The 9,552-nt window shown below is 47.2% G+C and overlaps 1 pseudogene; it reads left to right on the top strand.

Annotated features, from left to right (window-relative positions):
• The first annotated feature begins 683 nt into the window (after nucleotides 1–683).
• On the top strand, nucleotides 684–9,302 carry LOC148647119 (uncharacterized; annotated as a pseudogene).
• The last annotated feature ends 250 nt before the right edge of the window (nucleotides 9,303–9,552 follow it).

Genomic DNA, 9,552 nt, shown 5'->3' with positions numbered 1-9,552 from the left:
TGATTGCACCCAGCGAGTCAAGGGCACGGGATGTTTTAATAATGCTTATCTCTGCTGAAGAAAAAGGAGGATGAGAAACTATTTACGTAACTACTTTCTTTCTTTGCTTAAAGCAGAAAGCTATAAGGAATGGTAAATTACTGCTTTACCTGTCCTTGAAGCATCAGCTAAAAAAGATATAAAACAAGGGACTCTCCCTGCTCTCTTTGAATTAGCCTTCACTTCTCTGCACAGACCAGTGATTGCTTTTTCCCATATTGCAATATGAATAAATGCCTTACTGAGTGAATGAGAACACCTTCTTTGATAAAGATTCCACGACAACTTTGGCGATGAGGATGGGGTCACAAACCTGATTGTGGACGTCTATTGGAACTCCATCCGGACCTGGACAATTTTCGTGAATGGGACGAACCTCAGGGGATAAATACTTATCCTTTTAGAGAAGCGTCTGGAGAAATCCGTGGTCGTATGACATCAGTAAGTGATCCTTTAAAAGAACTAATAGTTTGAAAAGAGAGCCATAGGGGTGTCCCTTCAATAAGTCAGGGACTTATATCAGGTCTGGGACCTGGCAAGTCTGGGACTCGTGAAAAGAACATATCTTAACACAGACGTGTGGTTTTTGCTCTGCTGAGTAGATAATATGATATTGTTCTGGAAACAGTGAGGCATTGTCGACAATGGGTAAAGAGAGCTCTAAAGGCAAAGCTGGGCAGTATGGCCCAGCCAAGTTCATGTACGATACATTTGGTAATGTGGGAATAAAGTGTCCTCCCCTTTAGAGTAAGTTGGGTTTTCCAGAGAATGGCAGCTTTAGTCCACGATAGGATGAACATCCTATGGAGAAGTTGCAGGACAGGGAAAGAAAGTAGATTGGAAATGTTTTGAGCTGTGGAGAAACAAGGCACAGGCTAGGAAAAAAAAAAGAAGCACATAAGAAAAAGATGACCAAACTCTGGGTCTTCAGTTTCCTATGATAGAATGTCCAAATGCCCAGGGCAGTAACCCTGATTTAGTTTTTCGTCCGTGGAAATTAGAGGAACTGGCAGCCGTAATTGGCGAACTATTAAACTATTAAACCCCAAGACAAAAGACAAACAGGCGAAAACACACCACCGCCTTGCGGCGTCTAGTCACTCAATGTAAGCCCATGAGCAGTGAACTAGAGACTGTTTTTTTTTTTCAAAAAGACCCTGAAGCTTGACTACTGCGATGTGCGTGACACGTTAAAACCAGGAGTGGTATATGACGCTGCCATAGGCAGTGGCTATCAGAACCAGCTAAACGCCATTTGCCAGAGAATAGAAGCAAAGTATCCCCCTAAAATGGACTGGTTCACCTTGAGATAAACCAAGCAAAAGCCTGGAGAAACATGTAATGATTTCTTGGAAAGACTGGCCCCCCTCTGCAGTAACCTCAGTGGCCTGCCCCCGCCTGCCCCTATTGACAACGGCTCAGTATATGAAACTCAACTTACCCGTCTTTTTGTGGATGGCCTGCTTCTCGAAATAGGGAGCATGGTAAAAAAAAACTCATGCATCGGTTGGGACATCGCCTGGTTGACAGAGGTGTGTGGCCATGCTTATCATGCTGAGAGACAATTAGCATCAAAGAACGAGAGAAAGGCATGAAAAGAAAGCCATCAGCTACACCAGCTCCAGATGGCCCAGCTCCAGTTCCATCAAAGAGGAAGAGGATGGGGCCGTGGCAGATGAGGAGGCTACCAAGGAAGAGGGAGAGACCGAGGAGAAGGAGACCACGATGCATGTTTTCACTGTGGAAAAACAGTGGGCAAGAAAATGCCCCAACAAGGAGGGAGGAGAGGAAGATGATGGGGGCTGGGATTCAGGCCCCCCAGCTGGAGTAACAGTCAGCACACCATGGCAACGAGAAAAGAAAGACTGACGGTCCCCACCAGAAGAGGTAGGCCCTGAGGACACCGCTTTCATACCGCCTGCCATCTCCTCCCCTTCCCAGCTGCCCAAAGTCACTTTGCATATTAATGGCGATCCCTATGACTTTTTAGTTGACACAGGGGCAACCCGTTCCCTGCTTAGAGACGACGTACACCGTTTCAAGCTCTCATCGAAATCTTTCCTGACTATAGGAGTAACTGGCACCCCGACAAAGGCTCATTTCACCACACCACTCACTGTAGAATGCCAGAAGCATGGGATTGGGCCTACCAACCATTCATTCTTACTCTCAAGAGAATGCTCTGTTAATCTGTGTGGCAGAGATTTGCTCTGTAAAATCGGCCTCATCATTGTCTGTTCAGAACAAGGGCTCGAGCTAACCTGCAATGAAGATTGCTTGCCTCGAACCATGGTTGTCCAACTCTCCCCCACAGTCCCGGACTATTACTACAGCTGGGACCTATTAGGAAAGGATGTGGGTCAGGTTTCCCAGACGATTCTAAATGATGCAGCCAGGCTGTGGCCTGGCCAGGGCAATTTTCAAAATGGTCTATTGATAAGTTGCAGTGTACGGCCTCGGTTAATTTCGGGGGCCCGGATGAAGGTTTTGAGGAAGTCTGGTTTAGAAATGGACAGTGTAGCGATAGACTAAAAGGGAATGGTTATCTGGTCTCAAGGGATTTTGCTGCCTTTGCCGTGACCCTGACTACTGAGCAGCAGTCTCTGTATCGGGTAGGGACGCACCCACACATGTCTCTGGCAAAAGCTGCAGGCTTCTGCTGGCAAGATGTGGGCGTCTTTGTCCAACAGTGCGTTACTAGCCAAGCATGGACAGCCCCAGATGCTGAAGGCATTGGGCGTAACTCTGCTCTCCAGGCTAGCTGGCATCCCTGCTCACCTGTTTTTAACACCTGGAGGACAGTGCACCTGACTGCCTCTGATGACAGGATGGGCCGATTGTTTGCCTCAGTCCCAGTTGACACTTCATACCCTGCACTGGAGGGAGTCCCGGATTCCCTCTGGGCTGCCCACAAGTACAACGTGGGCCTGATAAAGGGTGTTGTCCCCCTAGACGTGGTACCAAAATCTACATTTAGGCCCTGCAGACCACAGTATCCACTGAGACCTGATGCTGAGGCTGGAATGGAACCTGTGGATAAGCTGATTGCTGAAAAGATTCTCATCCCCTGCCCAACGTGTCCATGTAACACTCCAATTTTCACCGTGAAAAAGGCCGATGGGGAATCTTGGTGCAGTAAACGCATGAAGTAAATGCCGCCATCCATGCTCGGGCTCCAGTGGTCCCCAACCCCACCACCATTCGGTTTTTTATCTCCGGGGACTCAAAGTTTTTTCTGTCATTAATTTGGCAAATGTCTTTTGCAGCATTCCAGTTCATCCTGAGTCTCAGTTTTGGTTAGTTTTTACTTTTAAAGGAAAAAAGTACACATGGACTCGGATGCCCCAGGGGTATACCGAGGCACCTACTATTTTCTCCTCGACACTGCAAGAGTGTTTTTCAGGGTTCTCTTTTAAGCATGGTAGCACCCTTGTCCAATATGTGGACAACCTGTTGGTTTGCATTCTAGACACCAGAGATCTCTTAATCTTTTTATCTGAAACCGGTAACAAGGCCTCACTTTCTAAAGTACAGCTTGTTAAAGAATGTGTGCGTTACTTAGGCCACGACATCTCTGCCAATTCTCATTCGATTGGCACTGAACGAGTGGCAGCCATTCAAAAGATTCCAAAGCCTCAAACGAAAAAGGAGATGATGTCCTTCCTTGGTTGTACGGGATACTGCAGATCCTGGATTCCTGTCTATGCCCGACTGGCACAGCCCCTGTCTGACGTGACTCATGCTCCAGGTCTAACCATGATTGACCACTTGACGTGGACTCCCTACGGAGAAAAAAGTTTTGTCAACCTTAAAACAGCTCTGATGTCAGCCCCTGCTTTGGGCCTTTCTGACATGACTAAGGGTTTCACGCTGACTGTTGATGAGAAACATGGGTTCTACAGCGCTGTACTTTTCCAGGCCCACAGCGATCATTTTAAGCCTGTGGCCTATTACTCTCAGTGCCTCACTTCTGTGGCCCGCAGCCTGCCAGCCTGCCTTTGTGCTGTTGCGGTAGCAGCTGCAGCCATTATGGCCTCTGCTTCCCTGGTGTGCTACTGCCCTCTTACGGTCCTTATACCTCATGCGGTGGCCTCCATCCTTCTCCAGAGTAAGACCTCAAACTTTTCTCCCGTGTCCACCCTCCATTACCACCACATCCTTCTGTCCCTTCCTCACATCACTATCAAACGGTGTACAGTGCTGAATCCAGCCACCCTGTTGGCTACGGAGGATGAGGGGAGCCACATGATTGCCTGGTGGCCATTACCTCTCAGGTAACCCCCAGACAGGATCTTTGCTCTTCCCCTCTTCCTAACTCTGACTTGGATTTTTATGTGGATGGATCAGCTAGGAAGGATTCTTCAATGGGACAGAACCACGTGGGGTATGCGGTTGTTTCTGATCACAAGACAGTTGAGGCCTGCCGCCTTCCGTCTCACCTGTCTGCACATGCCGCCGAACTTTTCACCCTCACATGGGCCTGTGTCTTGGCTGCCTCACAGTCAGCTACTATTTAAACTGATAGTCGATACGCTTTCGGCGTCGTCCACGACTTTGGCACTCTATGGAAGAACAGAGGGTTTCTCACCTCTCAAGGTACGCCCATTCAGCACTCTCTTATGGTCAGTAATCTGCTTGAGGCTATCCTTTTACCTCAGGCCATTTCTGTGTGTAAATGTGCAGCCCATACCAGTGCCACCGACGACGTCTCAAAGGGCAATGCTCGGGTTGATGTGGCCGTGAAGGCTGCTGCTGCTTCCTCCTCTCCATCCCCATCCAGCCGGAGCCCCAGGTGGCTTCTCTACCTGACATGCAAGCCATTGCTCCCGCGTCGGAAAGAGGTAAGTGGAAAACATCTGGATGTTCTTTCTCCAACGGGGTGTGGCTGGGACCCACAGGTAAACCCTGCTTACCCCTCCTTTTTTTTTCTTCCCTACATCGCAAAGTTGACACATGGAAAGGACCATGTGTCAAAAGGAGGGATGGTGAGTAAGTACGCAGTGGGATACAAGGGGGCATGCCCACAGACCTCACGCAACTTGATGAGTGTCTGCTGGCATACTGCTGGAAAATGTCTAGACTTGCCAGTAATATTCACAAACAGGTTAAAGCTGCCCTAACTACACCAGACCAAGACTACTGCCACGATCTCCAGCCAGGAGATTGGATCCTGGTGAAAGACTTCAGGAGGAAAAAGTGCTGTTCGCCCAGGTGGAGAGGCCCATACCAGTTCTACTGACCACAATCACCGCCGTGAAGGTTGCAGAAAGAGTACCCTGGATCCATGCATCACACTGCAAGAAGGCCTACAAGTAGACGGCCTATCAGAGCAATGATGACGTTTGAGTGTCTCAGTGTCTTTGGCACCCATTCCAATGCTTTGGGTGGTCACTCGGTAAAAGCCTGTGTGGACCCATCTCCCTCAGTCTGTTCACGATTGTCCCCATTTTGTTGACAACTGACTCTGACTACTGGAGGGCCAAACGGGACTACTCCAGTTCCAAAAAGCAGACAGAAGAGAGAGGTTGTTTCCCCACTGGAGTGGCTGAATGAGACCGATCATGCTGATTTCCAGGACAATTTGTGGTGTTGTTACATGAACTATACTGTGAAAAGTACTCGACCGAATGCGTCCTGTTATGTGTGTTCTCTAATGCCTCATTCCACAGCCTCACCAGGAAGGCTCATCCCTCAGCCAGTTGCAGGTATTTGCTCTGAGTGTATAAGTTTAGTTGTGGGGTTTCAGAGGCCTGACCCCGGAGGATTTGTCCTAACCTCATTGGCCTACTCCAAGGGGTACAACTACAGTACAATGAATGGGTCTGGGGGACATGTCCCAGGCTCCATTGAACTAAGTTTCAACACGTCTGACACTACCTCACGAGGGTTGAGTTTCAGTCTTCACATGTCTTACATCAGCGACAAAAAAACCTGAGTGCCTCCGATTTGGAATCATGATAAAACACATTACTTGGACTGACTCCCCAATCAAAATAGTAGTTCACCTCCCATCCATGATCTACCACTCACATTGCTATGAGAACAAATGTCAGGGTCCATCCTTAAGACGAACCCTAGGCTGTAATATTACTACCACCAACCCTACCCTGTCCGATGGAACTATGGTGTTAATAGACTGGTATTGGCAATGTGGTGCAAAGGTGTATAATAGCCTTCCTCCTCAGTGGAAGGGTGTTTGTGCACTCGTTACCCTGCACCACCCAATCCTAGTAGTTCAGGTAGACTCCCACTTGCTAGACTCCACCCAGCCCTTGACTACCCAGAAGGGAACCCGAGCCAAGAGGGCTTTAACCTCAGCAGAAAGGTATTCCCAAACTATGGTAGGGATCCCAGATGATTATAGACTATTCTCACCGGCGGAACTGATTTTCTCGTCAGGTCTAAGTCTCCAATCCATAGCTAATGCTCGCTGACTGCAAATAACCCTCTATGAAATGTACTCCTTTATTAATATAATGTAATGCTGGATGGCCTTGACGGAATTAAGCAAGAATTAAGAGGAGTCAGGCTGATGGCTTTATAAAATAGATTTTTGTTAGACCTCCAGAACTCAGCCTCTGAATTCCCCTTCTTTTCATTGTTAAAATCGTTATTTGGGTCATGGGGAATGTTTTTCTTGAAACTATTCATGCCTGTTGTTGTACTGTTTTTGCTGTTGTGCTGTTGTATGTCCTGTATGATTCTTATGCTTCGATCTATGGTAATGAAAAGGTTTACTCAGCAATGTGCACTGCTCAGAACAGACTCTGAGGAGCCCTGGGACCCACCAGGTGACCCCTATGAGGACTCTGTGGTGTGAACATGTTTAAGGATAAAAAGGAGGGAATGTAATGGAAAGTTACTGAGAAAAAGTGTTTTATCCTAAAAATGTTGTTTACAGGCAGAGCTGTGTTACAGATGCAGCTGGATTTTTAGAACAAAGTGTGATTGCACCCAGCAAGTCAAGGGCATGAGATGTTTTAATAATTTTTATCTCTGCTGCTTGAAAAAGGAGGATGAGAAACTATTTGCATAACTACTCTCTTTCTTTGCCTAAAGCAGAAAGCTATAAGGAATGGTAAATTACTGCTTCTCCTGTCCTTGAAGTGTTAAAAAAGATAAAAAAACAAGGGACTCTCCCTGCTTGCTTTGACTCAGCCTTCACTTCTCTGCACAGACCAGTGATTGCTTTTTCCCATATTGCAATATAAATAAATGCCTTACTGAGTGAATGAGAACCCTCTCCTGGCTCTTCTTTGATAAAGTTTCCACAACAGCATCCATATCACTGAGGACTTCACATGCTCTCAACACCACTTGTCTGATTAAGAAATGCAACAGTGCCTGTACATCCTAAGATGGATGAAGAAGGCAAAGATATCTCCCCAGATCATCACTGTCACAATTGTAGTCCCTCCCCCTTAAGGGCACTCCAGTTCGTTCACTTTTTAGTTGATTTTGTGCATCTGCTCCCTGTTCCAGCCTCCCTACAAAAGCCAGATGCTTACTCTGTTCCGGGCTCTGCATTGGAACACAGATGCCCGGAGGCTCGCCTACCACCGAGTCGCCCTACTTCTGCTTCTCAGGTGGCATTCGTCTCCTAGGTGTTCTGAATCAGCCAAGTCTGGGGCCTGGAGTGCCTTGTTCTGTTGCCCCTTTTCCTCCCTGACCCTTCACCGGATCCCGCTCTGGTTTTTAACTTTGTCTCGTCTGTCTACAACCCCTCAACGGACGGATCCTGCTTCTGCTTTTAACTTTGTCTAGTTTGTCTTGGATCGATCACCCGGCTCTGGTCATCTGCCTACACGACTTCCCTTCGGACTCCTTTTTTGGACAGTTCTCCAGGACCATGCCCCTCGGAGCACCATCGGCACGCCCCCCCATTCGTCTACTAGCCCTGTTCCTTGTCTCCTCCTTGTGTGTGTTCACTCCCTTCCGGATTGTGTTGTCTGCATAGGGTCCTGAAAGACTCTTCGTAACAATCATTAACTTTTACAGATACACAATAGAAAGCATACTGATAAGTTGCATCAAAGTGCGATGTAGCGGTAAGGCTTATTAATAAGACAGAATTAAGTGTTGCTGTGCTTTCCCAAATGAGGCCCCATCTCTCTCTTCATCGCTGTGGTGCAGCCACAGAAAAGCTATTCATGGAGGCTGATTTAAAGATGTTTTCTTTTGATAAGGGACAGCTCCCAAATGGGGATGCACTTAGCTAAGCCTGGCTATCATGATCAATGGTCATCCATTGGCGCCTAGCTGTCTAGGGAGTGCCAGATGGAAATCTGGACTGCATTCCTAAGTGTCAGGAGTAAGTAAGTCATATCGCACCTTGATCAACCAATCAGGGACTGGTAGGGCTGAGTAACCCACGTGGGTCTCTGATGCCCATGACACTTTCAGCCAATGAACAACCTGAAGTTCCTCCAGGTAAAAACAGGCAACACAGAGCTCCAAGACTATTCGGGAAAAATTCTAAGGAGAATTCTAAGGAGAATTCCAGGGCAGGACGGCCCAGGAGCAGAAGGCTCCCAAGGGCAGGACATTCTCGCAGCGCGCCTCCTGAACATCCTGAGACTCAGCCCGGACAACCACGGAACGGCCAGTGTTTCCGAGTGCCAGAACTTTTCTTTGTTCTAAGAGTTGAGAGCAGAGGTTGCCAGAGAGTAACCAAAAGATCCACCCGAGGTTAGCATCAGCAGCAAGCCTCGTGAACAGGTCGGAACTGTGGACAGCTGAATCAGTATTCAGAACTAGTGCTTCATCAGGAACGAACCGGTCCTCTTCCTGACCTGCTGGGACCCACAGTCATCTTTTCTCCTGTGCACAAACTCTTGCTAGTTTCAGCCAAAAATAATTAGCCGGTCTTCAGTGAGCATCAGCAGCGCACCGTCGCAAGCCACACAGCACAGCCTAGCACGGAGCCAGAGAGCCCGCAGGAGATCTGAATCCCCAGAGATTGGATGAGTATTCAACTTCACTGCATTACAGCTCGAGAATTCAATTGTTATCCCAACCAGTTGATATAAATTTAATTCCTAAGAGTTATGTACTTGTTTTGAGTATCTAATGTAGAAGTTATAACCAAGTTCATTTATGAAACGGACTAAATGAATGATATACTGAACATATGTCCTCTTGATATATGTAACTCTTCGTGACTGATTGAATATATACCTTTTGTATTCTGATAACCCTCTCAATAAGATCTGTTAGGTTTACATGCACATTCTATGTATTAATAAATGTATCCTCGTGTATTAGTACCTGTGTGTGTGCATTGTTTGAGTTATATCGCATGGTTGGATTCTAAGGCCATTAAAAGAATCAATTTTGTGATTTACGGCTACAATTAATAATTGTCCCCGTAAATGCCCAAACTCTACAGAACTGGTGCCTCGTGAGAGCACACTACTTGGTGTCCCTGACATGGGCGTGGTAAGACTGAAATGAGTCAACCAAGCGGAATAATTCATATAAAATGCCGCTGGTTTCATACGCGACAATACAGTA

The sequence above is a fragment of the Lepisosteus platostomus genome, chromosome 16, assembly GCF_059453375.1.
Source record: "Lepisosteus platostomus isolate fLepPlt1 chromosome 16, fLepPlt1.hap1, whole genome shotgun sequence".
NCBI classification, from domain to species: Eukaryota; Metazoa; Chordata; class Actinopteri; order Semionotiformes; family Lepisosteidae; genus Lepisosteus; species Lepisosteus platostomus.
The sequence above is the reverse complement of the archived record's forward strand: the minus strand, read 5'-3'. Positions and strand labels throughout refer to the sequence as shown.